This window comes from Sus scrofa, chromosome 11 (genome assembly GCF_054392235.1).
Source record: "Sus scrofa isolate SSC_HxYL_T2T_F1_AM1 chromosome 11, Sscrofa_HxYL_maternal_Yorkshire_Landrace_v2.0, whole genome shotgun sequence".
Taxonomy (NCBI): Eukaryota; Metazoa; Chordata; class Mammalia; order Artiodactyla; family Suidae; genus Sus; species Sus scrofa.
In genome coordinates, this window is record NC_139393.1 from 70,101,164 (window position 1) to 70,121,373 (window position 20,210).

The following is a 20,210-nucleotide window of genomic DNA, read 5'->3' on the forward strand; positions in this document are numbered from 1 at the left end:
CAGACGCATGTAGGGTGTTATTATAGTGAGTGTTTGAAAATAACCCTTTTGTCGTTACCTTAAAGAGTGCCATTGAGGGCCTGTTTTTAGGTGAAAACTTAGGATATAGGGTCAGAACCGTTTCGTGCTTTTGCTCCATAGGCTCATGTGTGTATATGACCTCTGTACACGACTTCCATCAGTAATTTATACCAGATTTGCTTCAACAGACAGCACATTACAAGGGGGTTGCTAGTTTTCAGCTGTCTTTTTTTTTCCTAATTTTTTTGCGTATTAAAAGTCAGATTTTTGTGGAGGAAAATGTCATCTTTTTCTTTTCCTCTGCTGCATAAGCCCCATGCTTTTTGGAATTCTCTTTGAGGTTCAGTTTCTTAACCACTCAGTTTTTGTTGTTGTTTGTTTTGCCATAGTTTATTTGCAGTATTACACTGGTAAGAACTGTTTAACATGTTTAAAAACAGGGAAAAACCTAAACCATGGACATATGGGTATAAATACCCAAAAAATCCTGAAACTATGAAAGTAATATTAACCACCAAAAAAACACAAAACACTACCTTCCCAAATGCTACGGACAATTATATGACACTTTCAGTTTAACTACCTTAGTACGTTAATATTCATAATTACATTGCTATGTGCATGTTATCATTCAATACGTACTTAAAGTAGGAATCGGGGAAAAAGGCAAACTGCCGATGTCATCAGGTGTAGTGTTTTATCCTGTGAATCAACATTTTTCCCACTTTGTCCCGGATTTTGGTGAGGTTCCTTTGTTTGGTTGTCCTTCTCTCTCTCTCCATCAACATCAGACCCTCAGGAGAAATGACCTTTAAATTGGCCACTGTACCTTTGCCTTGCCAGGTCCTGGCCATCTTTCTTCAGAGCCCTGCATTGTTCAAAGAAGGATTTCCCAAACTGAGTTTCCTCTGCAGAAGCCCACCTTCCTCCACCAGCTGATCAAGGCAGTGGTTTGGAACAGGAGAAGGACTCCAAAAATTTCCTCTCTACACAATATACTTAAAATGACCAGCTTCTTGAAAACAGGGGCACCTTCTCTGTCAGCCGTGTGTGTGTGTGTGTGTGTGTGTGTGTGTGTGTGTGTGTGTGTGTGTGTGTGTATTCACAACGAGTATGCTAAGCCATCTCTATCCTTTGAAAAAGCATATCTATAAACACACTGATGTTCGGCCTAGAATGAACCTAGATGTGAGAGGCCCCAGTACAGACGCTCCGAAAATATTTATAGTGGTAATTTCCTGCCTGCTTTCCTGCAAGGATAATGATGGCACCTTGAGAATCAGAGAGCCACCTTCTCTTCTAAGCTTTTGTGAACTTTCTGTAGTATTCCACAAGCGTATATGGATTTAACAATACAGGAAAAAACTAAATGCTTTGTTATTATGGACTCAAAGTTAAACATTGGTCACAGGTGGTCTCTCCAATTTTGTACCTACTTATTTGTTTTAAAATGTATTGAACTCTTTCATTATAGAAATAGAAAATTTGCAATAAGAAACAGAAGAGAATTAGAGACTCACAATCCACATTTTTTCACGTAACAGAACATAATTGTGTGTGTGTGTGTGTGTGTGTGTGTGTATGCACATGTTATATAATCACACAATGCACAACACAGATATCAAGAGACAGACAGGAGATGACAAAGAGTTCAGATCACTTACTCTTCCGTTATCTACTTTATTTGCAATCTATAATTAACCTTCTTGTATTTTCATAAATCAAAATCTAGTATGAATGATAGCTCTTAAACATCTATATCACATTTCGCTAAAGAAATGCCTCTTCACAAGCTACTCAGCCTTTTCCCTACTGACTGGACAATAAGGATGTTTTCTGTTTGTTGTTATCATAAGGAGCACTCTGATAATCATCCCTGTACAAGCAGGTATGAATGCATCTATAAGCATTTCTTTAGAAAAATGCCTAAATGCAATTTGTAACTATTTACTTTTGTCAAAATATATACTTTTTTAAAAAAAGGGACAGCCTATTTATTTATTTTTTAATTAATTAATTTTTTTTTTCCTTTTCAGGGCCGCACCTGCGGCATATCAGAGGTTCCCAGGCTAGGGGTCCAATCAGAGCTGTAGCTGCCAGCCTACACCACAGCCACAGCAATGCGGGATCTGAACCACATCTGCAAACTCCACCACAGTGCACAGTAGCACCGGATCCTTAACCCACTGTGCAGGGCCAGGGGTCAAACCTGCAACCTCATGGTTACCAGTCAGGTTCGTTAACCACTGAGCCACAACAGGAACTCCAAAATATATACTTTTTAAAAAGGTTTTTAATGCATGTTGACATATTGCTTTGCAGCAGCGTTTGAGAAAGAATGAAACTTTTGTCAATGCTGGCTATGACAATTTTCTTTGACACTCTTTCCAAAAGAAGTGTCTTGATTGGATTTGCTTTTTGAAAAATTACTAATCACGTGGAAATATCTTAAACGATCTATGCATTCCTCCTTTGGCTGCATTAGAAAATTAAAGTCATCACATTGGCTAAAGCATTATATAGAGTTTGCCTGCAATATAAATCACTCAGCCTTTTTACTGGCCCCTGTGACATCAGCTCTTTTTCACACTCTATTTGTGTAGTGATTAGCTGAACATGAGTACAAGTGTTAATTTATATTTATTTTGAATTTTTTATTTAAAATGGCTCTTCTTAGTCATTTATTTTGAAGTACTTTGGTGCATTCAGAATTCTTGTTTATTCGTCAAATATATTACCTCTCCTTTTCAGCTTGATGAGGTGTAAAATCTGGTAAGCACTTGTTATGTTCCATAGGCAGTTGATCAGGACAACCCAAGGGCTGAGCTCTCTTCCTAGTACTTCTTCTAGGTCAAGGTTGCTTTCGCCTCCTTTGCAGTCAAGTTGTCCAATCAGTGTTGAAGCTACTTAACATTACTGTTATTTGGCTGATGTTTCTCCTACTCACCCCCAAGGATCTCATGATACACATTGAATTGAACTTGAGTGCCATGTGGGAATCAGTGTCTGGTGGAAAAGGATTTTTAAAAAAATCCAAAGACCTAGACTTCCACGCTACTGGCTCACTTCCACACTACTGCCTCTTTAATTTCCTTATTGAGATTCCACTACCATCTCTAAAATAAAGGGCTTCTCTTAATTTAGTTTTTTCGTCATTTTTCAGTTTTAGCAGCAGAACTTCTCAAAAATTTTTCCCCCCCAAAAAAACAGCTTTCCTGCCACCAAAGCATCTTCCCACACCATTATCTAAGTCCTTTTACCCTTTCTTCAATCAAGGACACCTGTCATGTGCAGCTCACATAAATATCAGATGTTTTAGACAGGAAGACAGAGGCAAGGATGGCACTTACTAGGTACCTTTGACAGGAAAACAAGCCCCCCACACACTTTCTGGTTCACTGTGAAGACACCACTCTTCAATAATGAATCGAGTTAAGAGTTTTGCGGCTTCTTCTGGACAACCGTGTCTACAGCATCTGTTTGCCCCTAGATTTCTCGATTTGGGGTATCCTTGAGGCATCTACTAAGCTGTCCTTTTCTTGAGGCTTCTTCCTTGGTCGTAATTCCTCAGCTTGCTGTGTGGTCCCCAGTCATAAGCCAAATATGAAAATCAATCTCACATCTTTAAAAATTAAAGTCAATGGTTCCGCATAGCTTCTGGCTTTTGGCAAAAGTGGGATTCATCACTCACAGAACACAGCGTTGTTTCTATAACTATTCTACTCTGTAGTTGCTCCAAACTCTGAAAGCATTTCAAAAGAGAAGTTCCATGCTTATTTTAATAGTAACTTCATCATAGGATTAATGCGTCGGTAGCCTCCCAAGATGACTAATGCAGACAAGGTAATTTGTTTTTTTTTTTTTTTTGGTTTTGGGGGTTTTTGTTTTGTTTTGTTTTTAGGGCCTCACTCATGGCATATGGAGGTTCCCAGGCTAGGAGTCTACCGCTGCCGGCCTACACCACAGCCATGGCAATGCCAGATCCCAGCCACATCTGTGATCTACACCACAGCTCATGGCAATGCCAGATCCTTAACCCACTGAGCAAGGCCAGGGATCGAACCTGCAACCTTCCTAGTCGGATTCGTTAACTGCTGTTCCATGACGGGAACTCCCATTCGTTTTTTTAGATAACTTCCTTATGGGAGTTCCTATTGTGGCTCTGCAGTAACCAACCCAACTTGTATCCATGAAGATGCAGATTCGATCCCTGGCCTCGCTCAGTGGGTTAAGGATCTGGCGTTGCCATGAGCTGTGGTGTAGGTCACAGCTGTGGCTTGGATCCCACGTTTCTGTGGCTGTGGCATTGGCCAGCAGCTATACCTGCAATTTGACTCCTAGCCTGGGAACTTCCACATGCAGCAGGTCTAGCCCTAAAAAGACAAAAACAAAAAACTTCCTTATTAATTTATAAGTTCTTTATAGTTAAAGCTCATATATCTCTTGTGTACTCATCAAACTATTTTCCACCCATATAGCGTGTCATAGCAAAATTTTAAAAAGTCTATGTAATAAAAATGTATGCAATGTATTTATAGATAGTTAAGTGAAGTGGTTTGGTCAAGGTTGTAATAACACTGTTCCATTGTTTATTTAATATTTTTCCATAATACCCCGTTTGCTTGGCCATTGACTTTTATCAGAGATGGTGGGTGGGGTGAGTGTTGCCCTCACATGAACTCCTAGACTCATAAATTTGTAGCTTTCATTCACAAACAGTTTCATAGGCTGAGAAAAGAAAATGCCATCAAAGATCACCAATTTATATTAATGCAGTAGTGTTTGGGACTACACATAAAAATTCAAATTGAGACCCCGTTTTTTTTAACGACTAGTATACAGCGTGATATGTTATCTTGGCTTTCAATTTGAAATCCCAGGTTTTGATTTATGGTCGTCTTATTCCAAAATACCTATTTTTCAGCCATCTTGTGGGCAATATTTTAAGGTTAGTGAATGCATAACCTTAAACCTTAGAGTGGTTTATAACCTTCGTAATGTTGAGAGAAAGCACTTTCTCTTTCAAGACACACTCTTACACACCAACCTCTCACAGCAAAATGTGTGTGTATGTGTGTGTGAGTGTGTGTGTGTGTACATGTATATATGTAACGTGAGTAATGTTCACACAAGAGTTTTTGCTTTCAGCCCTGCATGCATTTGAGGCTACGCTGTGCAGTTATGTCAAGCTTTATGAGGTAAATAGGTTACAGAAATAGAAGTGCATTACAAACAATGTTTTTTCTAGGAGTCATTTCATTCTGGCTATCGATGTGGTTAGACTCTAAAGAATTCTTTAAATTAAAAGGAAGTCTTGTTGAGAACTGACTCAAAGAGAACAGCTTTAGAAAATGCATTTTAATTTTTTTTTTTTTTGGTCTTTTTGTCTTTTTCTAGGGCCGCACCTGTGGCACATGGAGGTTCCTAGGCTAAGGGTCGAATCAGGGCTGTAGCTGCCAGCCTGCACCACAGCAGCGTGGGATCCAAGCTGCATCTGCAACCTACACCACAGCTCATGGCAATGCCAGATTCCACAACCCACTGAGCGAGGCCAGGGATCGAACCTGCAACCTCATGGTTCCTAGTCGGATTCGTTAACCACTGAGCCACGATGGGAACTCCCAGTTTAATTTTTAATCCTTTTCTTCCTCTGGTGGTCCCCATCCCCAACACCCCCTCCACCCCAAGCAACCTATTAGATGTCAAGTTCATTTATATAAACCATGATGTTTCCCTGAGTTTTTAAAATCAGGCCACATCTTTTTTTTTGTTTTCTAGGAAACCAAATAACTAATCTGAACTCCACATGCACCTTAAAGATAATATTATGGAAAAGTAACTGACTTTTACAATTCTGGAAGAAGCGATCCCCTGTCACAGCATAACCACCCACAGGATCTGATGAATGGATCCTGTTTGAGATTAAACCTTATCAAATGCTCTAAGACAGCTTTCAGGAGGAGAAAATATTTCCCAATCACTTATAAAACACATTATTTTTCCTGAACAGACATGAAAAAACATTATATAGTAGAAAAAAATGTTTAATCCATACAGACTTTTGTCCCACCTTTAAATTAATGATTCCTTATTGGAGAAATCCCCACATAAGTTGAGTTTTAAAGCAAGCACAAGCCACATTTTTTTAACCCTTTCAAAAATTTTTAGACTTGGACCATTGCTTGCTTATTTACAAAATCAAATGGCTAGTATACACTTCAACAAGCCAGAAGGGAAAATGCAGTCTCCCCAAACTTTCAAGAAAAAACAATTTTCCCCAGAAATGGGTAAAAATTGTATACCTGGAAAAAAATATAGTTTAACATCTAAATGTTATTGCCCAGTATCAGAATAATGTTACTGAGAGACACAATTGCCATTTGAGTTTTTAAAAAGACAGAAAGGCCGATATGTTTTTGCTTTTAAACTTTGTTGAGTTGATATTGGAAGAAACAAAATATGTTTCCTTTTGGCCTCTAATCTATATGTCAGTTTCGTTTCATGTGAATATCACTTGGCTCAGCCATCTTTAAAAATTGACAGAACAGGGAGTTCCCGTCGTGGCGCAGTGGTTAACGAATCTGACTAAGAACCATGAGGTTGCGGGTTCAGTCCCTGCCCTTGCTCAGTGGGTTATTGATCCGGCGTTGCCGTGAGCTGTGGTGTAGGTCGCAGATGCGGCTCGGATCCCACGTTGCTGTGGCTCTGGCGTAGGCTGGCAGCTACAGCTCCGATTAGACCCCTAGCGTGGGAACCTCCATACGCTGTGAGAGCAGCCCAAGAAATGGCAAAAAGACCAAAAAAAAAAAAAAAATTGACAGAACAAACTCTGAAATGAATTTGGGGAACTCCAAGAGAAACAAACAAAAAAGATAATAAAAATATCTCTAGATACCTATATGTAAGTCTAACACTGATTTAAAGCTCATAACCAGTTATTGAGGTGGAGCAGAGTATGAGTTTAAGACTTGTCACTCCTGTTTACAAAATTTCCTTACTATTCAGGGTCATTTTCCTTCAAGCATTAACTGCCTTTCTTTTTAGCAAAATCATGTTTTCTTATTTAAAGAGCAAAGCAACATTTAAAACATAATGACAGCCTATCCAAATTAATAAGTGATTAAAAATGCACCCTCTTCAGACTTGTGGTAGAATTTGACATTCGTATTTCTCTTAAGTGTTGAAAGCTTATATTCATGTGTTCCAGATTTATGATGTACTTTATTAAGTGGTACAGCATCTGCAGCGACTCTTTCAGGGTGGAAAATATTCAGCCATGAGACAGCAGTCTCCTGCTCCCCTCATTCATTAAAACCCATCCTCCAGGATGGAGACTCAGCTGCGAGATCCCCGACTGCCTTCAGGGGGTACCCATGTGATTTTCTCAGAAAGTGCCTAATAGCGTACCTTGTCAAAAAATCCCTCGTTCCCCTTTTAATGTATTTCTTCCTTCATACATCTCATTGCCTTTTCCCATTGCCTATATCTTTCCTTACTTTACTTGCACGAATATAATCTAAAACTCTAGTATACTTTTCACAAAAATATAAGACAGACAACAAGCATAGACAACAAAAGAATGGCTGTGGAAGTTTTCTATTATCCAAGGAATAATCTTTGTTAATGAATTGTAATTAAAAAAATACAACTGAGAATTTCAGACTTTTTCGGCCTCTAAAACTCAAGCAAATAAATAAGTATTTGGAGATTAGTAACCATGAATTATGCGGTTATATTTCTTAATAATGAGCTGATTTTGTGTTCAGAATGACCATTTATTCATTCAGCCTTCATTGCATGTATTGCTCATTGTATTGACACCATACTGCCCTTGACATAAGGAAGAAGACAACACCATCCATCCCTGCCCTTATGGGCTTATAGTAGGAAAAACAGACATTAAACAAATAATAATAAATGTAATCATGCTACAGGAAGGAAAATGCCACGTATGAGGGACGCACTTGAGAATCAAGAGTCCACCCTTGCCCTGGTGATCTTCCCTTGAAGGTTTCATGAATGAAACTGGGTGAAGCCTATTTTGGTCTAAAGCATGAGATGGAGTCTAGTCCCGTATCTACACCGTTTAATCAGCAGACTATCCTGTTTGACGTAAGAGGTGCCAAAACCAGCAAAATATCTAAATCAATTTCCAAACCTTATGAACGTTTTTACCAAACCTCCAGACTGTCTTTGTTTCTGTTGTTAAGGCAGTAAAATCTGTTGTTTAAATGTAATCTGGGAGACATTTCCCTCAGCTATAAACCAATGGAATTGAAAAGGTTGTGAAAAAATGTGGCCAAGTTTTATGTAAAAGAGACAAGGATTAGGCAGGACAGCAGTGTGTGTGTGTGTGTGTGTGTGTGTGTGTGTGTGTGTGTGTGTGTACTTTGCTGTTGTTTTGTTTTGTTTCCCCAGTACCTATCTTCAGCTTTGTCATCACCTGTGTTTCCAGGTACAAAAATATATGTAACCATAGTCTCTTTTTTTTTTTGGTGGAGAGGAAGTATAGTTTAAGGATCCAGGAACCTAGTCTGTAGTGAGAAGCATGCAGGTTTGAGGGAAGTTTCTGCTGTGTAACAAGTTGTCTATTACACCATCTCACTAATTTCGATCAAGTTTCCATTACAGTGGGCTAAGGGAGTTTGTGGCAACAGATTCTAAAGGAATCAGCTTCCAGATCCTTTGAGACTTCAAACATTGCTGGCACAAGTCTCTTGTGCCATGTTCCTTTACCCCTTTGGGGAATCTATCCTTCCCTCAACCTCCCTAATATAATTTATATGCTTTGATGATTTCTGGCCAACCAATCACATTCATTCCTTCGTGGTCAGCCAATCAGGCATGTAATCATTCATTCGTCCATTTAACCCATCATTCAGATCACGTAACATGCATTGTGTTTAGTGCTAAGCAAAAAAATTCTTCCTAGGATCCCTACCATGGAGCCTGCCAACTCCATGGAAGGAATTGAGATACGTTTGACAAAGAAGTGACGTAAGAAGGGTATACTAACTATTATATAGGGCAGTATAAGAAAGACTTGGCGTCAGTGGCCAAGATCACTGTGACTTGGAGTAGTCAGAAACCAAAGTTAAACTTGAGTGAAACAATCTGAAGGATTGCGTGAAAGTTATATGGAGAGGGAAGAGAAGGAATTCCATGGAGGGAGAAAAAATCTGCAGTAAAACTTGAGTTGGGCATAGGCAGGAAACAGAAATATAAGCAAATATGGTATATATTATCTGGAATATGTTAGCCACTTAATGAAAGAATGAATAAATGCATGTATGTAAACAGGAACTGGAAGAAAGTTGAGAAAAAGGACTTGTTGGCAGTAAAATTTTAACTGAGAAGACTTCATAAACATTGTGATTGACAGAGAGCTATAAGATAATAAAAAGGCCCGAAGAGGTCATTTCACATGTAATCCAAAACAACCAGTTTTCATCTGCCATCAATTTTATTTGTGTCTGTCAAGGTCTTTGAGGAAATGGAAATTCAAATTATTTATCTAGTGAATATAAATATTAGGATGACATGTGTTAATTAAAGAATGTTTATCAGGCAACCATGCTTCAAAAACATGTTTCTGAATATACAGAGTTGCAGGTTAATCAAGTAGTTTGGAAAATAATAAATTAGATCATTTTGCAGGTTAAAGAGTATTGTCAGCCCCTCACAGTCACACATCAGTTCTGCTTTTCAAAATAGTTTCTGTAGTCATACAAATTCTTCACCTTCAGCCTTCAACTCTGAATCTGAGATTGCTGATGAAATTTGTGTCCTAAAACTCCCTTTGTTTTCCTGAACTATCTGTGTGGTTTAAGCACTTGCTTATTTTTTTTTTGAAGTGATTTAAGAATCTTCAGCACTCAATTAAAAATCATTATTCCATTAACTCTCCGACCTTAAAAAAAAAGTAATGGCTTCATGAATCAAAATTAAGGCTTCTTGCTGTGGGCTCATGAAAAGCCATACAGTTGGGCTCTCCCATATATATTTTAGATGCTCGAGTGGTGGTTCATTTCTCATCTTTTTCACAATTTGACTCAAATTCCTGGCCTCTTTCTCTTTCTATTGCTAAGTCTCTAAGGATGTGAAACTTTTTGGTCATGAAACAAAAATGACATGGCAACACAGGAAAACATAGACTGTATTTTTGAATGAAAACACATTGTACCCCCTGCTACCATTTTACAACTCTTCTGTAAAGAAATGACCAGATGTTGTTAGAAAAAAATAGAAAGTTGGGAAATCTTTTTTCTTCTCTAGCCTTTCCATTTTTTGCGCTGCTCTTTAATCTGAGTCAGAGCGTTCTGATCATAACCTATTTATCAGAAGGAAATTAAGCTGATTTTCCTCACAGAGGTTTTGTTTACAGAACATTTCTTTATCATTTTTGCTGAAACTCAGATCCTGTATAAAAAGAAATGCAGAAGAGGTATCAGCGTGCAGCAATAGTAAGGGCCAATAAAAATGGGGTGGGAAAAAGAAATAAAAGTGCTTTTAAATCCAGTGTAAGCTGAACTGTAATGAGCAGAGTATCAGAGAGGAATCTCTCTTGGGGAATCATGAACATTATTTTCAGAGGAAGAAATCCCATGTGGTACAATCAGGTTGTGTTAGATTGGAGCCTGTTCTTGGTCCAATGAACAAGTGCCATCCTCGTCTCCTTTCCTAAAACCGTTCTCCCAAGTATTCATCGGCCACAGAGAAGGAAGATGTCTTTCCCGAGAGGAAGATCTAAGCAGATGTGTTGTATTTTTGTAATTTTTAAAGTCGATCAAAACAACTGGCCAACAGCATCTTAGACTTTGTTGCTAAGGATACCAACACTGATGTCGCTACATAGAAAGTCCATCCTCCAAATCAACCCAAATATGTACCGACTCTGGAAAAACTAGTACTAGAATTATTTGTTGGCAAAGTATGGTAAGCAAAATAAAACCAAGAATCGATCTATGTCTAATTGCTTCTTCCTCTGGACTTCGTATTTCTAAGTGTTCTAATTTTTTTTTTCTTATAGGCACAGAAAACACACAACGTTTTTCCTGAAATGAAATTTTCCTTTTTTTTTTTTTTATAAAATTCAAAAGATCATTTTAACTTTAGGAGTGGCAGCTAGAGGAAAAACTCTGAGAATAAGGTTTTTTAAAAGATATATCCTTTTGTCTTTTTTTCATACTTCTTTTGTCCTTAGGCTGATTGCTTGAACATTTTTAATTACCTGGGTAAACATGTGGTAGGGTTGATGACCTCTTACCATTTAAGAACACGGTTTAACTCTGAGTTGTCCTTTTCCGTGGCCCAAACAGCTGTCCCTCTCTTGCTTTTCCTGCACTCTCTCCGTGGCTTTGACTGATGTTTGGCCTATCAACTGAAGCTTCATTACAGACATTTTTCCTCCTTCAGTTTCTCTAAACCCTTCTTGCATCATGGCCTTACCCTGCTCTGGAACTTCCAAAGATATCCATCCAGTTGCCTGCAGCAAGGCCACGTGCAAATTCTAGTTTACTCTTGTTAATGCTCCCGCATTCTGAAACGTGTCTGTCATACTTGCACGTCTTTGCTCAGGCTATTTATTGGAACAAACTTTAAGAGCATCAAGTTTCTGTGTTTGAGTTTCTGTTTCTCTGCTTGAACGAAGGATTTCTCTGAGCCTCTGCTGCTTAGGTGTTAGAATCAGAGGAAAATATGAGGACAGACCTTAATAATCTGCTGTGGGGATTCATCGAGATAATGCATAGGTTGTTTGTAGACGAATGCTGGGGATATAATGAGTTTCCCACAAGCAGCTGCTGCCTGTGCTCCAGTCTCCGCGCCACCACCAACCATTTTAAAAAATCCTGCTCATCTTCCAAACCAAGTTTATTTCCCATTCACCGTCAGCCTTCTTCTCATCAATTATTAGAGCCACTCATGTGGCTAGTCCATTTGCTTTTCCTGGGTGTCACAGAATTTCCCCCCAGCTAAATCACAAAGAACACATCCTGTCTTTAAACACTGCGCTTTGCACATTTTGCGATGATTAATAGTTAAAAGTGATACTTGTCATAACAGTTTATCAGGATTGTCCAAGCAAAGAATATGAAGAGCAGCAGGGCTACCCGAACGGCGCTCACAGGATGTGCTTAAGTGCACTGAGCAGAGGAGGTTTATATAAACCACCTCGGAAAATGGAGCAGAGCACGGAATGCTGGGAAATCTGACCGATGACGTCAGTTGCAGTAAGCAGAAATGGGGTGGCTCAATTTAAACAGAGATTTCAAGTCGATTATGAGGTTAAAGAGAACTGTAGGTAGAAACAAACCCTGAAAATAGTAACCGCAGCTGCAAAGAAAAGGGAGCATCTGAGAACCTACTGTGATGATGGACGCTGGTCGCAAATCAGTCTTCAGCCACATCTACCCCGCAAAGACCTATCTCAGTGCATGAGGGTAACCTGTGATGATCTGTCAGAAGAAGAGCAAATAACGTTCTGTGTCTGGAATGGTCTAGTAAAAATGTTGCACTCTTTGGAAGAGTGATATATTTTTTTTTAATTTAAAAATGTCATTATCTTACTTTTAAGTTTGTGCTGTATTTTCTAAGAATTCATATTTTTTTGCCTCTCCAGATAAGGAGGGAAAACTTTTGGGGTATCTTTCCCTCCTTCCCATTGTAGAATGTGTAGGAGTGATTATTTATTTAGAAACTACTTGGAATGGTGGAAACAACCTTAGTGATAAGATGCACAGGGAACTGGATTCAAATCATAGTTTGCCTCTTATTGTATATTCTTGGATAAGTAGTTTAACGTAAATCTCTCCATTAAGTCTTATAGAGCTGCTTTACTGATTATTCACACTATGTGAAAAATACCCATAAGCGTGCCTAACCTAGAGGTCCTGCTTTGGACAGTGGGTTAAGGATCCGATATTGTCCCTGTGGTGTGTGAGTTCAATCTCCGGCCGGGTGCAGAGAGTTGAGGATCCCATGTTGCTACAACAGCAGTGTAGGTTGCAGCTGTAGCTTGGATTCAATCCCTGACCCAGGAACTTCCATGTGCCATGGGTGTGGACACAAAAGGGGAAGAAGAAAAAAAAAAAAAAAAAAAAAAAAGAGGGCCTAACTCATATCAGGTACTTAAAAAAAATAGATATTATTATAATGTGTGGTTAATAACAGATTCATTACTTTTCCAACCAGTCATATTGGTTAAAAGACTAGAATAAATTATAATTAATTCACTGTAATTATCTCATGAACCTCAGTTTCTAAATAAGAATAGATGGGCTTTAGAGTCAAATGCATTATTTGTTAAACTCACATCTGAGTCTTCACAAATATTTATTTGGTTGGATCAATTAAAAAGATAAAAGCAAAATTAAGAAATAATATGCTTTGGAGCTTGGTTTCACCTCACAAAAGTATAAAGTGAAGGCAAATATCTGTTTTCTGTCTTCAAGATTAGGTGAGAATAATCCGATTTGAGAAATCAGGTTTTAATTACCTAATGAGTGAATCCAGCTGGGAATTCTGAATTCTGTATTAAAGTTAAAACTGCCAAATAAGAGCCAAAATAAGCAGAAAGAGACTCAGACAAAGAGGACAAGAAAGAGTGAAAAACCAAGATAAAGAACCGAGAAGATCTCTGGAGGATCTCATCCACAGATAGTAATTTTGTAAAACGTAGTTTATTCCTCTGAGATGATATCAGAAAATTTAAAAATCAATGACTATTAGAACAAATACTTTTGTTTGTTGATCTTACTTTAGAGACATGTCACTCTTAGAAGTCACTGGTTGCAAGCAACAGAAACCAATGTGTTTGTTTTAATAGACGGAAGGGGAATTTATTATAAGGATTCCAGAACCCCAGGACAAGAATGCAGCCTGGCTTCGAGACAAAGAATCATCTCTCTCTCCCTCCCTCTTCCCCCCGCCCCCCATTTCCTTTTCCCTGTAGGTGATCATCATCCTGTCATTCTTGGTTTGGGCAGATCACCTTTCTCAATTACTCAGTCCACCTACCGGAAAATGCCGTGGTGCCAGCTTTCATATCCTCTGTCATTAGGAGATTAGCTTTTACAACAGTTGGACATTTCCAGTCCCAATTTCAAACTCCCAGAGAAGGACCTCCGGTTTGCCAAAAGTTGCAAAGCATATACAGAATAACTTCCTATGTTTAAGAATCAAGTGATAATGATGGAACAAATGTTGATGCCACTATCTTGCAAAGAGTTGTTCATTTTCAAGTGTGCTACTCGGTGGTCTAAATGCAACCCTTATGAGATCCTGCCAAGATTGTCACTGTATGTGACACAAAGCTTCCCAGGAACAATACCCTTTTTCAGTGAAAAATGTCATCATTACCAGATACATGTTTAAGGCGATTGAGTCACCATATTGATGTCATCTTTATTTAGGAAAGCTTTCCGATTAAATGTACAGATAGGGCATAGAAAGTACAGAGGGAGAGGGTATGTATTTCAATGGCTTTTATATCTCCAACCCCATCTCTCATCCCACTTTAAATGTTTTTGTTCACCCCCCATAACCTTCTAGGCTTAAGAACCATCTGCCATCTAGATAAACAACACAGTGGTGAATAAAATTCTGAGAATGATAAAAATTAAGGATTCTTTGGCAGCTTTAAAAAATCAAATAGCTGATTCTAGTAAGGCTTTTTTTTTTTTTCTGACGAGGAAATATGCATAGCCTCTTTCAACTCCCTTTTTTGTTTACTAGTTAATTTGTTTTGAGTGACTGTCAAAAATCCATATTCAAAGACATGTTTATTCAACATACATAAGGATATAAGAGCAAAAGGTAATTTTCCAATTTTTGTCACAGGGATTTGATAAGAGTACCTGGAGGGAAAATTAAATAAGAAGAATTAGACTATTCCTTTTTAACAGAAAAAAAAAAATCCGTAAAATTCTTGAAGGAAATTTAAGGTTTGAAATGATAGCAGGAAGAAATGCCTCCAAAGAGAAATATGCTCAGAGACATGCTATAATCCTTTATTTTCTTTAAATTTCCTTAATAGTAATATTTAACAACCCAGATTTTCTTATTGTTCTAACACTTCATTGACCCAGCAACCTTTTTGACATAATATAATGCAAACGTAGAATTTTTTCCTCCATTTTTGATGGGCTAGACTGTGGGTTAGTAGTCAGCTTTTGTCTAGTTCTGGTTCTCCACGTAACTTCAAAGACACTTGATCTTATTACTGGTTGTTAGAAAAGTATAGTTTTTAAGACAGTTGATTTTCATCACTCTATGTAAACATCTATGGTTGGAATTTCCCTCTATCAAATAACCCTTGGATATCACTTCAGCTTTTATCTTTATTAAGATTTATAGATGGAGAAGTGGACAGAGATGAACACTTCATTCAAGGTCACTTGGGAAAAGGGAGGTAGGACCAGACTTAATCGAGACCTTTGAAGTTATAACTCTATTTAGTAACTACATTGCATCAGATAGATTTACTTGCCTACAGATAAATAATCAGTACCAGAATTAAAAAATAATTTGCAGCTCGATCTGAGTGTATGACACCAATTCCTTCTCCAATTTAAGTTTACAAGAATGACAGATGTTTTTACTGCCGTAGAGGGGAAACAAAAATATATGAAGATGTTGGGTGGGAGGCCCTCAGAGGTTGTAGAGAGTGAAAATAAAAATGGAAAAAAAAAAAACAATCTTACAACCCAGGAAGATTTTCTCCATAAAGATTAGCCATTTTAAAAGTTTTATCACAGCAGTTTGAAGCCACAAAGATTTCTGCCTAAAGGTAAAGGAAGATTAACCAAGTATGACCAACAGTTCAGCCAATAACTCAGATTAAAAGAGAAAGGAATAAATTGCAGGCTTCATAAATGTTTTCAGTATGTCAAGGTCAGATAAGGACAAGGGTCTGAATAGAAGTGCTTTTGAAAGTCTGAATAGTTATGATACTCTGGGACTAAATGAGGCTACCTACTGTATTTTGGAAGTGACAGATCATGTTCCGATTAAACTGCAGAGTCCCTGGATAATTCAGTGAATAAATCTACAACCAATATAAAATAGCGGCTGAAAAGCAAATGTAGCCCTGTGGGTTTCCCTGTGTGTTTGTCACATTTACACCTGTTTGTGTTTGCAGTAATAAAATAATGATGGTGACTTGGGGGTGATCCTCTTTGCCTCTAAAGCTTTAGTTTTCTCCTTAGCGCTTGTCTCTACCTGAGCCACCTATCTATATATTAACTGTCTTTCCCATTAGAATAAAAGTCACACAAGGCATACCTTTGAGTATTTTGTTCACTATTATCTTTTCGGAGCCTAGGGCTAAGCCTGACACACGATAAATAACTGCTGAACAAATAAATGCAACTTGAGCCACTTACAGTCTGGTAAGAGCCCTCTGCCACAAAAATGCAAAAAAAAAAAAGAAAACAAAAACACACTGGGCATTCAAAGCAAAACAAGTGGAATACTGACACTATTTTGGAAGCCTACTATTCTACTATTGAGAATTCAGTGAGGGTGAATATTTTATCACTTTCATAGAACATTATGAACTCCAGAAGTGAAGAAAAGTAAAAACCAGAATGAAAGAGCTGAAAATAGCACGGTAGATATTAGTTTCACTGAAAAAAAAGTAACTATTAAGAAAGAACAAAGAGAGAAAAGAAAAGCCTCAATGAAAATTACTCTTGAGAAAACTATGAGTAACAAATTGCACTTTCCAGCCGATCCAGTTTTCACAATAAAAATCCGTTGTTATCCTTCTATCTGATCAAGTCCTGTTTGAAAGGGTTGACCCCTCTTAAGGATGCTTTAGTATCTGTGTCACCCCCTTTGATTTGACCCATGATGGAGTGCTCAGATACATTGAATGGAAGTGAAGGGGGCTTAGGAAAAAATTCTTGAAGTCAAACTTCTTAACCTTTGGTTTAGAAGTAGCTTTCCACACAAAGTGACGTTCAAGCGTTCAAGCTGTCTTTCTGATACCTCCCAGTTTCCATTTTCCTAAAGGGTACTATCATGTGTGATTACTGCTCTCTGTCTCTCCTTTCCAGTTCCATCATTCAACAGTGTAGTTTCTCCTACCTCCTCTGCCTGTACCAAGATGCGGGTACAGTGGCTTTCACTGAAATGTCTGTGTCATTTTTTTTTTTTTTTTTTTTTTTGAGGAATACAGGAACAGAATCCACAGTAAAGGGGGAAGGAACTTTTATAGCTGGTGTGTGTAAGAGAGTGTTTAGAGTTTTGTAGGGGTAGAGGGAGTGATTAGGGGAGAGATCTAAATGAGCTTTCATTCCTCCCCTCTGGAGGAAGCATTTGGAATATTTTTATCCCTAACTTATTGCTGCTGACTCTGAACCTCATCATGGCTTGATCAATGTCATGGTCCAGGACAGCCAAGCTGATGGACCATATACTCCAAAGTCCTGAAATATGCATGAAGTGTCAGGAGAAGGAGAGGTTCCACCTCCCTAAGGTCTTGCTTCCCTTCCTTAATCCAGCCAACCATTAAACAGATCACTTAGCCTGACCGAACCAGTAACTTTTAACGCATTATTCAGAAATCATTTTTTATTTGTTTTCAGCTAAGATAAGCTCAGTTTCACAGAAGGTGTGCAGGTCCCAAGGGCTCCTTACTATGCTATACATCATAACCCAAAGCAACACAGGTACACATTTCCTGTTCCTGCCATTCGACACTGTGCTGTGTCCTCAAACGCTGCAGATACTCAGGCGTGGCCCTCATTGAAAGCAGAAAGCAATATCAGGAGTTCCCATTGTGGCTCAGTGGATTAAGAACCCGGCACAGCGTCCTTGAGGATGCAGGTTTGATCCCTGGCCTCGCTCAATGGGTTAAGGATCCTGCATTGCCTCAAGCCGCGGCAGAGGTCACAGATGAAGCTTGCTCCAATTTGCTGTGGCTGTGGTGTAGGCTGGCACCTGCAGCTCTGATTCAACCCCTAGCCTGGGAACTTCCATAGGCTGCAGGTTCAGCACTAAGAAGAGAAGAGAAAAGAAAAGAAAAGAAAAAAAGATGGAAGGCAATATTGTCTCTGAGAGATGATTTCATGGAGATTGTGAAAGTACTAACTTCAAATTTAAGTATCTTTTTCACTTTTAATTGCACTTCCAACCCACTGCCACCCGAGATCTGGGGTCCGGAGAGCCTTTAGGATTGCTTTCTCTCTCCAATTTCGTAGCTATTCTGTCAGGGTAGATGGGAAGTCTTAAGTTCTATGAAAACGGGGTCAAATTAAGTTTAGAGGTGTTCGAGGGTCAGGGCCATATAGGTTCTATGTAGAGCCAACTGTTAAGAAAACCCAGAATAGTCAGAAGAGGGATCTGATGAGACCTTCTTACCAGAGAATCTATTCGGCAACCACAGGTCTCATGTATACATCAGCCAGACCTAACAAGGACTTAGGCTTGGTAGCCACACCTTCAGAAAACAGAGGGACAGATCAAGGAAAGAAACTGGAAGAAATATATATATTTCCAGGTTGTATATATAGAACATAGTGATCCTTATTATTCACAGAATCTGTGTTTGCAAATTTACCTACTCACTAAAGTGTATTTATAACCCCTAATTTAACACTCACTGTATTTTGCAGCCATTTATAGACTGTGCAAAGCAATAAAAAATTTGAATCACCCACATCGTGAGCTAAGAATGAACCTAGCAGTGCCCTTGCTTGTTGTTTCAGCTGCACACAGAGACATCCAGAGGATAGAGAATGTATAGAGAATGTACAGTTTAGAGAGAGTGCAGTTTAGTGGAAGAAGCTTCCTCTCTGGAGCCAGATGAATGGGATTTGAATCTCAGCTCTGACACCTGTTAGTGGGGCAGCCTCAGATGCTAAATACTAAGAAATCTTGTTTTCTCTTTAGTGAAATAAAGAAGATAAAACCTACCAGGAAGAGTTGTTTCTAGGATTTAAGGTTATGATCTAGGTGAGGTATGCATGTGTGTGTCTGTGTGTCTGTGTGTGTAACATCAAGTCTTGGACTTAGGTCCCACCCTCTATCCAGGATGATCTCATCCCAAGTTCCTTAATTTCATTACATCTGCACATAAGGTCAGTATATTTGTTAATTCAGACAGCTTTAACAAAGTACCATAGACTGGATGGATTATAAACAACAAAAAATTTATTTCTCACTATTCTGGAGGCTGGAAGTCCAAGATCAAGGTGCCAGCACTGTCAGATTCTGGAGTGAGTTCCAGACTGACATCCTGGGTTGTGTTCTCACATGGCAGAAATAGGGCCAGAGAGACTCTTACAGGGGCACTAATCCTATTTGCGAGGGCCCCACCCTGATGACCTAATCACCTCCCAAAGGCCCCCTCCTCTAAATACCATCACATTTGGGGGGGTGTAGGATTTCAGCATATAAATTTGGGGGAGGACGCAAGCATTTAGTCACTAACTGTATGTTCACAGGAACTGACGGTTGGATATATCTTTTTGAGGGACACTATTGAAGCTACTATATAGAGAATGGATTAAAACATGATTAAAAGTCTAATTTAAATGTGTCACTTATCCACGGGCTGCCTGCCTTTTCCCTGTTAAAAAAGCCAAAGGGGAAAGAATGTAGAAGGAGAGGGCTTTTGTTGAAGCCTTGACCTCGCTTCACTGAGTGTAAGCCTTGGCATCTGTACACTCATCAGGGGCAAAAACCAGCTTCACCTGAGAAAGGTTGTTGACGGTCAGTTCTGTTCACAACACAGCAAATGAAACAACCTGTGCAAACCGGCCACCAATGTGCAAACACGTTTACTCTCTCTGTTGTTTTATGCTGTAATGTTTTTTGAAATCTGCCTTTAAATGGAGTCATTTTCTCTCATAGCATTTGCTTTCTGTCTGGAAACGGGTGCTCTCATTTCAAGTCCTGAAGCTTTCTAGTTTTTCTTCTTTAACAAAATTTCATGTGGATATTGACTGGTGGTGCATTTTGTTCTGCTGTTAAAGCTTTCCACTTCTTCCTTCTCCTTTTGGGAGGAGGGAAAGTGACATTGGATGTTATCCTCACACTGGCAAAGGAGAGCTGGCACCAACTTTTGGTCATTCATGAGGATTTGTGATTGAAGGGTTAACTGCCTGCCATTTTAAAGCATCAGGACTTTGCAAATTCAGACTGAGGTCCAGGTATCTGCCGACAGGGTTTACTGTTTCTTGTTT

At 38.8% G+C, this 20,210-nt stretch overlaps 1 protein-coding gene across 2 annotated transcripts in view; it reads left to right on the forward strand.

Annotated features, from left to right (window-relative positions):
• The window catches only part of GPC6 (glypican 6), a 1,126,030-nt gene that overhangs the window by 627,402 nt on the left and 478,418 nt on the right, over window positions 1-20,210 (forward strand). The gene's annotated exons all lie outside the window — the stretch shown is intronic.